At 42.7% G+C, this 13490-nt stretch overlaps 1 pseudogene; it reads left to right on the forward strand.

The window, feature by feature from the left end:
- The first annotated feature begins 1078 nt into the window (after positions 1 to 1078).
- LOC124232297 (ret finger protein-like 4A) lies at positions 1079 to 3629 on the forward strand (annotated as a pseudogene).
- Positions 3630 to 13490: the final 9861 nt, after the last annotated feature.

Consider the following 13490-nt stretch of genomic DNA (forward strand, 5'->3'; position numbering starts at 1 on the left):
AATCTGATTGGATTAAAAAGGAGAGTGGGGTGTGATTGAGGTGGGAGAAGGGATCCTGTCTAATAAAAGCCCCTTGTAGGTTGACCTCACTCCAGAAATGAGCTGTCCGGACCCACAGCTGGAGGCCAGAGGGGGACCTAGCGGAGGAGAGGTGAGTTCAGTCTTACGGGATTTCATTTTTACTTCTCAAATTTCTTCAAAGCCAGACATAAGAAAGCAAGGTCTCACCCTGGAGTACAGTATTAATACAGCAAGTGCTCTCTGAGGCTGGTTCAATGTCAGGCACAGGGTGTGCACCTGGGCTCATGGGGACCTTTGACGGGAGCAGCAGGCAGAACTTAGATTTTCAATACCCAGTTGGAGTAATAATATAACTTCTATTATCCTCAGTCAAGTCAGAGTTTGGTACACTCTGTGAGATGGTGAATGGAGTCTCAGCCATGGATTTATTGTACCTCTCAACTTCTACTATGAGTTTTTTGCCACATGCAAGCTGGACAGCTGGAGGAGATGGAGGGGTTCTGGATCTACACCAGTGCTGTGCAGTAGAGTAAAAGAAGACCAACATATGCAATTCCAAATTTATTTTCTAGTAGCCAAACAAACAAAATATACTCAAACAAATCTAATTTTATAGGCAAAATGTAATCATTTCAAAATGTAAACAATTTATGAAAGTTCTCCAGGAAATAGAATCTCTCAGTCAAAATCTATTCTCTTTTCTCAACATGTCTTCAAAATTGAGTCTTCGTCTTGTAAACATATTTCAATGTAGATAAGCCCAGCTCTTGGGCTCAGTAGCCACATTGACAGCTCAGCTATAATATAGACCCTCTCACCACCTAACTTGAAGCCCAAGGATGAATCATGTCCTTCATTCCAACCAGCATTTTAAACAGGTGTTTAGTATCTCCTTTACCTAGTAGTAGAGATTGCAAATCACTGTGCATGTAAAGATGAAAGTGTCCCAAGGACTAATATCCAGGCAACTCACTGAAATTCCTCCACCATGCACATTTTTCTCCAGGCAGTGTGCATGGCTACACACTTCAGTGAAGCAAGCAGATGTCTTGGCTACATGACTTATCTTGAAAAAACCATGTACCTGAAATGTGGGTTTGTCTGCTGCCTCCAGTGCATCAATTCACTGCAGAAGGAGCCCAATGGGGAGGGTTTATTGTGCCCGTTCTGCTCTGTGGTCTCAGAAGACGGACATCAGGCCTGGTATCCAGCTGGGGGCACTGGTGTCAAAGATAAGGAGTTAGAGCCCCAGCTGAGAGTCGTTCTCCAGATGAACCCAAGGATGTGGAAGTTTCATAGTGAGGCATCCGTACACCCTGCCCCAACCCACAAAGGGCCCTGGAAAAAGCAACTTTTGAAAAGCTCTGCATTAAATAAGGCATTTGCTAAATTCTAACGTGGAGTTTTTATTCTTTCAAAAAAAAAAAAAGTTATTCTTCCCTGTAAGTATAGATTAGAACCATCTGTAGACTTTAAGAAAATTTAATGTTTAGGTCATGCCCTAGAACTACACTAGGCAATGTTTCAGATAGCCACTGACAGCTATTGATCACTTGAAACTTCACTATTGACACAAGTAGAAATCAGATTTTGGATATGCTGGATTAAATCAAATGCATTATTAAAATCTATTATATTCAATTCATATTACTTTTTTGATGTCTGTAGAAGAAAATGCAAATTTAAAAATGGGCTCACATTGTGTTTCTTTGGGTGACACTGGCCTCGAAAAGCTATTCTCAAACTTCAGCGTATTTACATCCCTGAGAATCTTGTTTCAAAGCAGATTCTGATTCACTGCTCTGGGCTGGCCTGTGGATCTGGTTTTCACATGAGAGCCCTGGCGGTGGTGAGGGTGCTAGTTTATGGGTCACACTTTGGGTACCAAGGCCCTGCACCCACTGATTCTGACTCCCTCTGATGGTGCGATCCAAGAATTGGAAAGTTTGAAAGCTCCCAAGTGATTTTAATCCCCAGTGAGTGTGGGCAGTGAATGCTCCCCACCTCACGCCCCAGGCAAAGGGCAGTAAAGCGCATGTGGTCGTGACTGTAGATTTAAATCCTGCTGCAGACTGCACCTGAGCACTGCAGCCTGTGCTTCCTCCCTGACCCGGAACTCAGAGAATCATGCGTGATCCAGGCTCACAGTTCTGAGGTAAGGCGAATCATCACGGCTCAGCTGCAGGTCTGATGAGCTAAAGTCAGGAAGCCAGAACAGGCCGCCCAGGCTCATTGTGAAGGAAACAAACTGGTTTGTTTTCTAAGAGAGTTTACTTCTTATTCCATGCAAATCTGAATTAGGGATGGTGAAACCTGTCCCAGAAACTTTAAGACTTGACAGTTCCTCTCTGATAGTCAGAAAATCTGAGCATCTCTCCAAGAGCTGTATTATAAGGGAGGCAAGTAAAGCATTTGGTCTTTGATCCAGACAGTTGATTTCAGAGGCTCCATTGGCTCCATGCACGTGGTCATGTCAGGACAGCCAACTCTACGCCCCATCCTCATAATGAGGGTCACCTGGAGATGTAGCCAATAGACACAGTCATTCTTCTGTAATTTACCTGCCCCTCTGAGCACTACCACTTTAAGTTGCTGCCATGATCCCAGCTCATCCCTACTCATGTCCTTGGGAATCCCTTCCCCTATCTTGACTGTCCAGAGTTAATAAATGTCATCTCAAGACTCCTAGCATTTCTGTTTAATACTCTGTTACAGCTCTAGGAAAGAAGAGGCCTGGAATGCAATTGTCTATCTGACAACAGTAGATGAGGAAGATAACTGCAAGAGAAAAACAAGGAAAGAAAATCTTTAATATTTCAATACTATTCTGTAATAAGCACAATATTTTCCATCATTCCAAATATTTATTTGCTGCCTATATTTTGACAGAATCTCTGTTACTTTGTATAATCTGAGAATGAACAACATTCTCATTCTTTTCCCAGGTTTGTTATGTACTTTTTCCAGGTTTGTTATGTAGCAAAGAGAAGAAAAATCTTTAATCAAATAACTAAATAACTTTAATGCACAGAGAATACCTATGATGCTAAGAGGGACAAATTTCAGGTAAAATCATTTATTCTACATATAAAAGTTGGTCTAATCAAGGCACCAGGGAGGTTTTTCCAGGAAAACTCTGATTAGGGAAGAAGTGTCGAGTTAAAGAAGGAAAGTGAGTGACATATTTGGGCCTTTGCAGCAGACGTGAAGAGTGGTATATAGCGTATGTACGTGCTGATTTGCATAAGTTTCTGCCCATGGTGGATATGACCTTGGATGTTGCCGCAGCCAACAGCCACCTCATCATTTCTGAGCACCTGAGGAGTGTCCACGGTGGGTATCTCAAACAGAATTGGAGGACCTATGCGGGGAGATTCATCCATGCCATTTGTGTCCTGAGCTCCACTCAGTTCACCTGTGACCAACAGTACAGGGAGCTGGATGTGGGGACAAGCAAAGAATGGGATGTGGGCATTTTCAGGGAATCTGTTAATCAACAAGGGGTCATCCTACTCTCTGTAAACTTGGCTTCTGCTCTGTGGGTTTGAGAAATGGAGATCTCTGCTCAGCTAGCTGTGCCTTGGACTGTCCCCTTGGGGGGGCCCTAGGTTACATGGAAGGGATTTGCTGGATATGGATATTGGGATCATTTCCTTTTAACACATTAGCGATGGATCCCCTATTTTTACGTTCATTAAAATTTCTGCTGCGGAGCATCTAGGTTCACTTTTTGCTCCTCAGATCCAGTTTTGGCTGATCAGAGGTTCCTGAGAATCTGTCTTGTGATGAATCTGGGCTCTGCTAGTCCTCCAGTGAGGCCAGGGCAAGTCAGATGAAGTGCTGGCTGCAGACACGCTCAGAGAAAACTTCTCTGTGCTCATCGCCGTAGCTAGGAGCATTTCTGTTTGTTACCAATGTGGTACGAAAGTGTAGCAGAAAAATACGGAACAGTTCATGAATTATGAAAACAAATTAAGAACATTTACAAGGGCAAATCACATTTCTAATATTTAATATTGTCATGATCATTTCCTTTGGAACTTGTCTATATTTCTGTCCCAATTAATATATTCTGAACTATCAGATCAATTTCTAAATGTTTTCCTTTTTATTTTCTGTAAGATCAACTTAGTGTGTAATGGAAGTTATCAGTTAAGTGAAAATTTGAATGTGACCCAATAGATATATTGATTTGATAAACAGTAGAAACAAGACCTGTATAGAGTGAAAACGTGTGTATCACAACTCCCTGAAATCAAAATATACTACAAAGCTATAGTTACCAAAATAGCATTTTTCCAAGGAAGATATAAAAGATGGCCAACAGGCAGGTGAAAAGATGTTCAACGTCACTAATTACTAGGGAAATGTAAATCAAAACTCCAATGAGATACCACCTCACTCCCTTAAGAATGGCTGCAACTAACAAGACAAGAAATAACAAGTATTGGAGAGGATGTGGAGAAAAGGGAACCCTCATGCACTGCTGCTTGGGGAGCAAACTGGTGCAGCCACTATGGTAAATAGTATGGAGATTTGTCACAAAATTTAAAATAGAAAGACAATGTAATCCAGCTATTCCACTACTGAGTATTTATCCAAAGTCACGAAATCAACAATTCAAAGAGGTTTATGCACTGCTATGGTCGTTGCAGCATTATTCACAATAGCCATGACGGGGAAGCAAAACAAATGCCCATCAATGGATGAAGGGATAAAAAAGATGTGAGATTGTGTGTGTGTGTGTGTGTGTGTGTGTGTGTGTGTGTACAATGGAATACTATGCAGCTATTAAAAAGACAAAATTGTACCATTTGTGACAACATGGGTGGACCTTGAGGGTCTTATGTCAAGCAAAATAAGTCCGACAGAGAAAGACAAATAGCATATGATTTCACTCATGTGGAAGATAAACAAACATACAAGTAAAGAGAACAGATGAATGGTTACCAGAGGGGAAGGTGGTGGGGGCAGGTAAAAGATAAAGGGGCGCATATGTATGGTGACGGGTGAAATACAGTGTATTGGTAGTGAACACACTGTCTATACGGAAACTGAAATATACACCCTAAATTTACACAGTTATAAGCCAATGGGACATCAATCACAAAAATTTAAAAATAAACATTTTTGCTTTTATAATCTTATCAACATTTACACTTTTACCTTTTCTCAATCTAAATGCAGCCTGAGTCAGGGTCCCACCAGTAGGTTTGGTACCACAGCTTGTGGGATTCCTGTGTCAAGAGGCTCAGAAACTTCTCTTCTCCATCTCCTGCTTATTTTACCCATTTCTGTGCAAGAGAATTTGAGTCCTCAGAGAGAGGTTGAGCCCAGGGACCCTGGTCCTCCTGTTAATCTTTCAGCTGATTGACAGGCCTCTCTGTTGCCTCCAGCGCTTGTCGCTCAAGTTTCTCATTGTCATCTCTGCCTTCCACCTTTTTAAATTTCTACTAACTGGTTAAATAGAGCTGACTTGTTTGGGGCCCTTTAACGGTGAGGGACCAGATGGGGGTCCCTTTGGCCCACCCAACCTTAGTCAGTGCTGTATTAAAACTTTTCTGTTAATCCCATTAATGTCCATTCTATTAATCCCATTTTTTAATAATCACCTAAGGATTGCCATGCTGCCGGCATTCGTCACATGGCTCTTCCCTCTCTGATCCCTCTTTTTTCCCTCTCGTTTAATATTTGCTTTATTTACCTTACTTCCTGAAAACCCTTTCAAAAAATTCCAACTTGTTGAGGAATTCCTGGATCCTCTCCTAAGCTGTTTTTATTCCTTTTTAATTAACTTAATGCTTTTATCAGCATCTGTAAGACCATGAGAGGACACTGAGACCCCAAATTTGATTAAATTCTTAAGGCTAGTTGTTATTCCTTTGTATTTCCTTTTAATTTGTTCTTTTCATAGGTGACAATTAAAAAGTTGTTTATGGGGCCGGCCCGGTGGTGCAGCGGTTAAGTGTGCACATTCCGCTTCTGCAGCCTGGGGTTTGCCGGTTCGGATCCCGGATGCAGACATGGCACCACTTGGCAAGGCATGCTGTGGCAGTCATCCCGCATATAAAGTAGAGAAAGATGGGCATGGATGTTAGCTCAGGGCCAGGCTTCCTCAGCAAAAAGAGGAGGACTGGCAGTAGTTAGCTCAGAGCTAATCTTCCTCAAAAGAGAAAAATAAATAAATAAATAAAAAGTTGTTTATGATGAGAGGCCTCTAAAAGTTCTTTCAATTTAGAAGTTTTTCCAACTTAAGGGATCCATCATTTAACCATTGAAAGCAGGATCTTAATAGTGATTCAAACCAAGAAGCCTTTTATGGCTTAAACATGGACATAAGAGGTTTCCCCAAAAGAGGGTACAAAAGAAGTGGCCTTCACAAAATCCAGAAAGTTTATTCCCAAAAATGATCTAAGAAATCAAAGGTCTTCCTTGCACAGGGGGTAAGGATGGTGTAATGAAAACGATGTTTTTGGTCTCCCATGGGAACTTGGCATGCCTCCAGTCACAAACCCACTAATCCGTGATCCTGGGCAGATGCTACTGGAATGGGATTTTTCCAGCATTAACAATCCCTGAAGGTTGAGATGACAAAGGTCCCATGTGGACTGAGACCTCTTATGACAAACTCCCCCAAGAGCTGACTCAGCCAGGCAAAGAGATTGCATCTTGGAACTGCAGTCTATTTAACTGGCCACCAAGATCTATACTGGTACCTGTGTTCTTGAGATGGCAGAGACCAGAGAGGTCACAAAGCCAAGATCTCAAGACATAGAATAAGGGGGCTGGCCCCGTGGCCAAGTGGTTAAGTTCACGTGCTCCACTGCAGGCGGCCCAGTGTTGCGTTGGTTTGAATCCTGGGTGCGGACATGGTACTGCTCATCAAGCCATGCTGAGGCAGCGTCCCACATACCACAACTAGAAGGACTCACAACTAAGAATATACAGCTATGTACTGGGAGCTTGGGGAGAAAAAGGAAAAAATAAAATCTTTAAAAAAAAAGACATAGAATAAGACAAAAAGAGAAAAAGAGAGAAAAGAAAAAGAACAGTGAAAGTTCAGGAAAGAGATCCAGGTAACCAAAGTTGACCAAAGTCTCAAAGAAGATGTCAATTCTAATATTTGACACTCATCATGTAATAGTTTAAAAATTAGTTTTATATCATTAATTCTGATTTATGGTCTACAAAAAGATTCATATTTTTCTACTTAGCATTTTAAAACATGTGAACAAAAGAGAAATCTCATCAGCCACAATTTACTCACATGTTCATTTTTGCAGACAGAAAGTCATGCTGGGTGCCAAGGATTTTTTTGGAGGACTTGCAATGCCTGAATTCTTCAGGAACAATTATTTAAGAAGACTTCATTACCATTAGTTGGTTTGAAAAAGCGAAGACTGGGCACACTGGCTCAGAAGTCAAAATGAGGGTAAATATGAAGATGTGAAATTCAGCGATAATGTCCAAAAAAGAAAGATTTCCAACATCTAAATCCAAAAAATTCTCCACTAAGTTCACTTTAAGAATTATTCATATGGAATTCCCAGGTCTAGTGTTGGACACGAAGTGCCATTTCTACTTCTCAGGCTTTGATGAAGTGTCGGGATCAGCAGGTTGATGGTTTTCACCAAGTTTGGGAAGTTTTCAGCCGTATTGTTTCAATTAATTTTCCATCCCTTTTCTTCTCGTTGCTCCAGCCCTGTCTCCAATTACATGTATGTTGTAATGCGTGATATTGTCTCACAACCACTCTTAATTTTGGTTTAGTCTTCTGAAACTGTTCTTCAATTACACGACTATTAATACTCTGTCTTCTAGTTCACTGACACTTTTTCTGCCAGATAAGTATGACAGTGAGCCCATCTGCTGAACTTCTCACTTCGGTTGTCCTTGTCAGCCTTCGCTTTTCCGTTTGGCCTTTCTTTACACCTTCCATTTCTCAGTTGAGAAGAATTACTTTGCTTGTTCTTTTCATACACTTCCTTCATCTTTGAACGTCCATTTCTTTGTCATTAAACACGTGGATATTTAAGTGCGCACGTTCTGCTTCTCGGCAGCCTGGGGTTTGTCGGTTCAGATCCCGGTGCTGACATGGCACCGCTTGGCACGGAATGCTGTGGTAGGCGTCCCACATATAAAGTAGAGGAATATGGGCACGGATGTTAGCTCAGGGCCAGGCTTCCTCAGCAAAAGGAGGAGGACTGGCAGTAGTTACCTCAGGGCTAATCTTCCTCAAAAAAATTAAATTAAATTAAATTAATAAATAAATAAATAAAAAACATGTGGATACCATCTGCTTTGAAGTTTGTGTCTGTTAAATGGAACACCTGTGCCCACATGGTATCAGTTTCTGTTGACTGGTTTTCTGGATGAGTAATAGTCCAACATCCAAATGTGTCTCACCTTGTCCAGTAATTTTGGTTGAAGACAGGACAGTGTAGGAAATGCATTTTAGTCACTCTGGATTCCAGTTTGTTTTCTGAGAGTATTTTCCATTGTTTGTTTTAATTTTTATTTGTTTGCTTGTTTTGGAAATAAAAACAATGGCTTGGATTCAAACTGTAAAACAAATCTCCCCGCAGTGAGCACCGACCTGTGTCTACACTGAGTTTTTTAGAGATGATTCCACAGGAGGCTCCCATGCACCTGTGAAGTTGAATAGTCAGGCAGTGATTTGGTCAGAAGTAATGCTCACTAATCTCAAGCGAGTAAGGCTTCCAGCCTCAGCCACTTGAGCTGTGTGTGCCTTGAGGAGCACGTTCAAGGTGGGTCACATTTGCAAGTATGCTCAGACTCTGCGTTTTTGCGGGGTCTCCCACATGCACTTAGTATAGTGGTCAACCAGAGACGCTTGGAAAGTTCCTTATTTCAGCCCTTTTGTTGCTCGCTCACAACACTGACCTCCCAGGGAGCAGAAGTGGGGAAGGAAGGCCAGGTCACCTCTCCTCTCCCTGTCCTCCAGAGGATAGGAAGAAGGGGTTAGTGAGGTGACCGGGGGTATCAGGAGCAAAATGGCAGCAGCTCAGGCCTCATGCCAAGTGGAGAAATGTAGGCCGCTGGCCCTGCAGGACTTGAGAGAAGAAAAAGTATGAGCTTGTGAAATGGAGGGCAAGACAGAGCAAGAGTGTTGCTAGTGAGTATGTGTGAGTGTGTGTGTGTGTGCCTGTGGGAGGGAGAGAGAGAGATAGAGGATGCAATTCGACAGACAGTGTCGGTGACAGTTTTAATTTGCTAGGTCTGCCTTAAGAAATAAAACAGACTGAATGGAGTAAAAGTAGATTTATTTCTCACAGTTGTGGAGGCCAGAGGACCAAGATCAAGGTATTGCCAGGGTCAGTTTCTCCTGAGGCCTCTCTCTTTGTCTTGCAGACGGCCACCTTTTCATGGTGTCCTCACAGGGTCTCCCCTCTGTGTGTGCACCCCTAGTGTCTCTCTGAGTTCCTTAACTGCTTCTTATAAGGACTCCTATCAGATTTAATTAGAGCAAACTCTAATGGTCTCATTTTAACTTAATCGCATCTTTAAAGGCTCTGTCTCCAAATATAGTCACGTTCTGAAGAACTGGGCTTTAGGCCTTCAACATGAGTAAAAGCGTGAGAGAGTGTGTGTGAGAGTGACAGGGAGGGTGTGTGTCTGTGTCTGAGGGGGACAAAGTTGGAGAACAAGGAAATGTGTTTTTGAGAAACTGAATTCCTTTGTTTCATAGTCTCCATGCCACCTACAAAGAGTATGTGCACGTGAAGGGATCCCAGCCATTTCCCTCAAACCCTACCTGCTCCTGCCGTGCCCACATGCCAGGCCTGGGTCACGGTCCACGATCTCTGGTACCATATCCTGGACCCGAAAGCCAAAACTCAGGGGAAAATCTTTTCAGCTTCTTCCAATTCCTGTCCAATATGGTAGGAAATAGCCACATGGAGCTGCTGAAATTTCAGTTAATTAAAACTGAGTGAGATTAAAATTCTGTTCCTTATTTGCAATAGCTGAATTTCAAGTGCTCAATAGCAACATGTGGCTAGTAGCATCCCTTTCGTACAGCCCAGAAAACACTTCCATCAGCTCAGAAAGTTCTATTGGATGTCCTTACAGAAACAATGTATTCTCTGTAAAAAAAAAAAAAAAAAAAATGAGTAACCCAACTGTGCCCTGGACACACACACGTCAGCACAAGAGCCCTAGTAACCTCCAGCATCAGCACCAGCGCTGGAAACCCATGGGTTGGGAACATCTTTTCCACATGAGTCCCTCAGGACAAAGATGTGCAGGGCAGAAATACAGACACACATGTGCACCTCCTGCCTCTCCATCCAGATCTCATCCAGAGCTGTCCATTCCAGTATGTGAAGATGCAGGGCCTACGTATGCCATTAAAACAGTGAAAAAAGAAAGAATAGAGTAACTGTGCCTTGATTGCATGAATCAGAGTAGAGATCCCACCACATCTACCCAGGTGCCGTTTTTAACATTTCTGTTTTGTCCACACTCTCAATCATTTTCTTTGTAATGCCCAGAGTAAACAATGCTTAATCAGGTTTAAGCATGCAATTGGAGTGAGGAAATGTGGTGAATCGGAACATTCCTCAAGGCAACACAGAGCAATTCTGCAGCAGTCGCACCGTCAGCCTCTCCCGTCATTCATTCCCCTGTCAATGTGTTGGGTTAATTGCTGCAGAATTTCCCCCCACAAATGTGTCATACTATGCATATTATACATCTCTTAACAATAACACTAAACTGCTCCTCACCACAGTATAGTATCATAGTATCCTTTAAAAATTCTCCAGGGGAATGGACTGTGCAGGGGTATAGACGAAACTAGATCTGCTCTAGGTAAATGATGTTGAAAGTAGACAATTTGTCCTCAAGGTGTGTCGCTGGAATTATGATACTATTGTCTATAATTTTGTGTGCTTGAAAACGTTCATTAAAATTTTATTTTAGGAGCAATAGTCTTTCTCTATTTCACTTAACATCATACCCTCAAAGTCCATCCTTGTTGTCACAAATGGCAAGGTTTTGTCTTTTATGCCTGAGTAGTCTTCATATATATGTATACATATATATTTATTTATCTCACATGGCTGTACTATTTTTAATTTTTTGAAAAATCTCCATTTTCTTGCCCGTAGTCACTGCACAAATTTACATTCCCACCAGCAGTGTATGAGCACTCCTTTTTCTCCACATCCTTTCCAGAACTTGGTATTTCTTGTCTTTCTAACAATAACCATTCTGATAGGTATAAGTTGATATCTCATTTTGGTTTGGATTTGCATGTCCCTAATAATTAGTGACGTTGAACACCTTTCTGATTTCACTCCTATGTGGAAGATAACAAACACACACACACAGATACGGACAACAGATTGGTGATTACCTGAGAGGAATGGGATGGGGGAGGGTGAAGGGGTAAGGGGCACATGAGTACAGTGACAGATAAAAACTAGACTTTTGGTGGTGAACACCATGTAGTCTGTAGGGAAGTTGGAATATAACGATGCACACCTGAAGTTTATATAATGTATAAACCGATGTGAGCTCAGTTAAAAATGTGGCAGTCGTTAATAGTGCTCTAGGAAATTATAAATATTCAAAGAGAGTTAAAATAATGTGGATGAAACATAAAGTATTAGCCCTAAAAATAGAATACAAATATGAGGACATAGTAAGTTGGAAACAAAAGACAGCAAAAAAAGAAAGATTTCTCAGTGAAAAGCCTGTTGGAAACCCATTGGAGTATGTGGTTGTCAGAGGAGTTGGGGCCCTATGGGCTTACAGATGGGGTTGGGAGTACTAGAAGTCCCGCACAGCACAAGGCGTTGCAGGGGGCAAACTTTTTCTTAAACAGTCAGATAGTAAATACCTCAGGCTCATGGACCTTATGGTCTGTGTCACAGCTACTTAATGCTGGCTCTGTAGGTGGAAGCTGCTACAAATAATATGAGAACAGGTGTGGTTGTGTTCCAGTAAAATAAAAATGAGGGGCCAGCCTGGTGTTGTTGCATTAAGTTGGTGCGCTCTGCTCTGGCAGCCCGGGTTTGCCAGTTCGGACGCCCAGAGTTGGACCTGCGCATCATTTATCAAGCCATGCTATGGCAGGTGTCCCACAAATAAAGCAAAGGAAGATGGGCATGGATGTTAGCTCAGGGCCAATCTGCCTCAGCAAAAAGAGGAAGATTAGTGGCAGATGTTAGCTCAGAGCTGATCTTCCTCAAAAAACAAAACAAAGAATAAACAAAAACCAAAAATAAGTACCCCTTCCCATCCTACAGCCACTGTTTGCCTACCCCTAAGTTGGGGTTTTATGTTAGTGGAAAGAAATTTTCACGTTCCCTACATTGCAATATTCAGTGACACCACTCCATTCATCGATTGATAGAATTCTGATGTTGTCACTCTGTATTCTCTGTCTGCCTTTACCCTGAGCCCAGCCTGCAGGTTTGGGGATGCTTCATCTCAGTGCAAATGATGCAGAAGAGGGGGAAGTCTGGTTGCCCAATGAGAAGCACAGGAGGCAGGGCTGATGGACACTTGGAAGGCAACTATCGTCTTGTGGAGTCACATGGGCCACAGGGTGATGCAATATTTTGAGGTAGGAAAGATGTCTCAAAATAGGGTATTTTCCAGCCTGAAAGAATCTAGGGCCATAGAAGAATCATGAAATTTAAAGTCATGGGGAGATGAGGATCCTGGCCCAATGATGGTGCTCAGTACTTGGGGAAGATGAAAAAGCATCGAGGAACGTGCCCAGTTAGAAATGAGTGAAGGGAGCCCGTGACGCACCTCCCAGTGTCACTTTAGTGCCTGAGTCCAACTTCATTCTGAACTATGGTTGTCCACAGGGAACACAGAAAGCTTTTCCTGCCAGCTCTTTGGTGCCCATTAGGATCTTTTCATTAATTGAGGAAGTCGTCCTTAATCACTTGCTGATGATGATGATGATTGCACTGGGAGTAAAATTCAGTCCTCACTGGAGATGCCCTGGAGTCTCCATGCAGATAGTGTCACCGATACCGCAGATGACACGATAATGACACCTCTGTGGGGAGATCAAGTCCAGGAACTCTGTCTCTATAACTCTGGGCCATCCTGATCGACACCTGCCTGCACAGAGCTCTGGAGCAAAGACCAGTCAGGTGAGTGCCTCCTGTTGTTCAATCTCAGGGCAGAGGCCAGGAGGGAAGGGGTCTCCAGCAGGAGAGGAACTCAGACCTGTGGTTGTGCACTAACATTGCACAGGACAGGTGCTAACCCTGCCTTGTCCAGAGCTGCCCCACTCGTGCCCTGGCTGCCAGGTAGAAGGTGGGAATGCATTGGGGTGTGTTTCAGAGTGGGACCAGAGTCATGACTTTGATTGCAAATCTCTGTGCCCCAGAGTCCCTGACAATGAGAGAAAGAGGGCTCATTCCCCTTGGCATCTGTGCCAAGCCTTGTATGGCCAGAGCCACTGAGCTCCTCAACCATGT

Source organism: Equus quagga, unplaced genomic scaffold (assembly GCF_021613505.1).
Source record: "Equus quagga isolate Etosha38 unplaced genomic scaffold, UCLA_HA_Equagga_1.0 HiC_scaffold_4392_RagTag, whole genome shotgun sequence".
Lineage (NCBI taxonomy): Eukaryota > Metazoa > Chordata > Mammalia > Perissodactyla > Equidae > Equus > Equus quagga.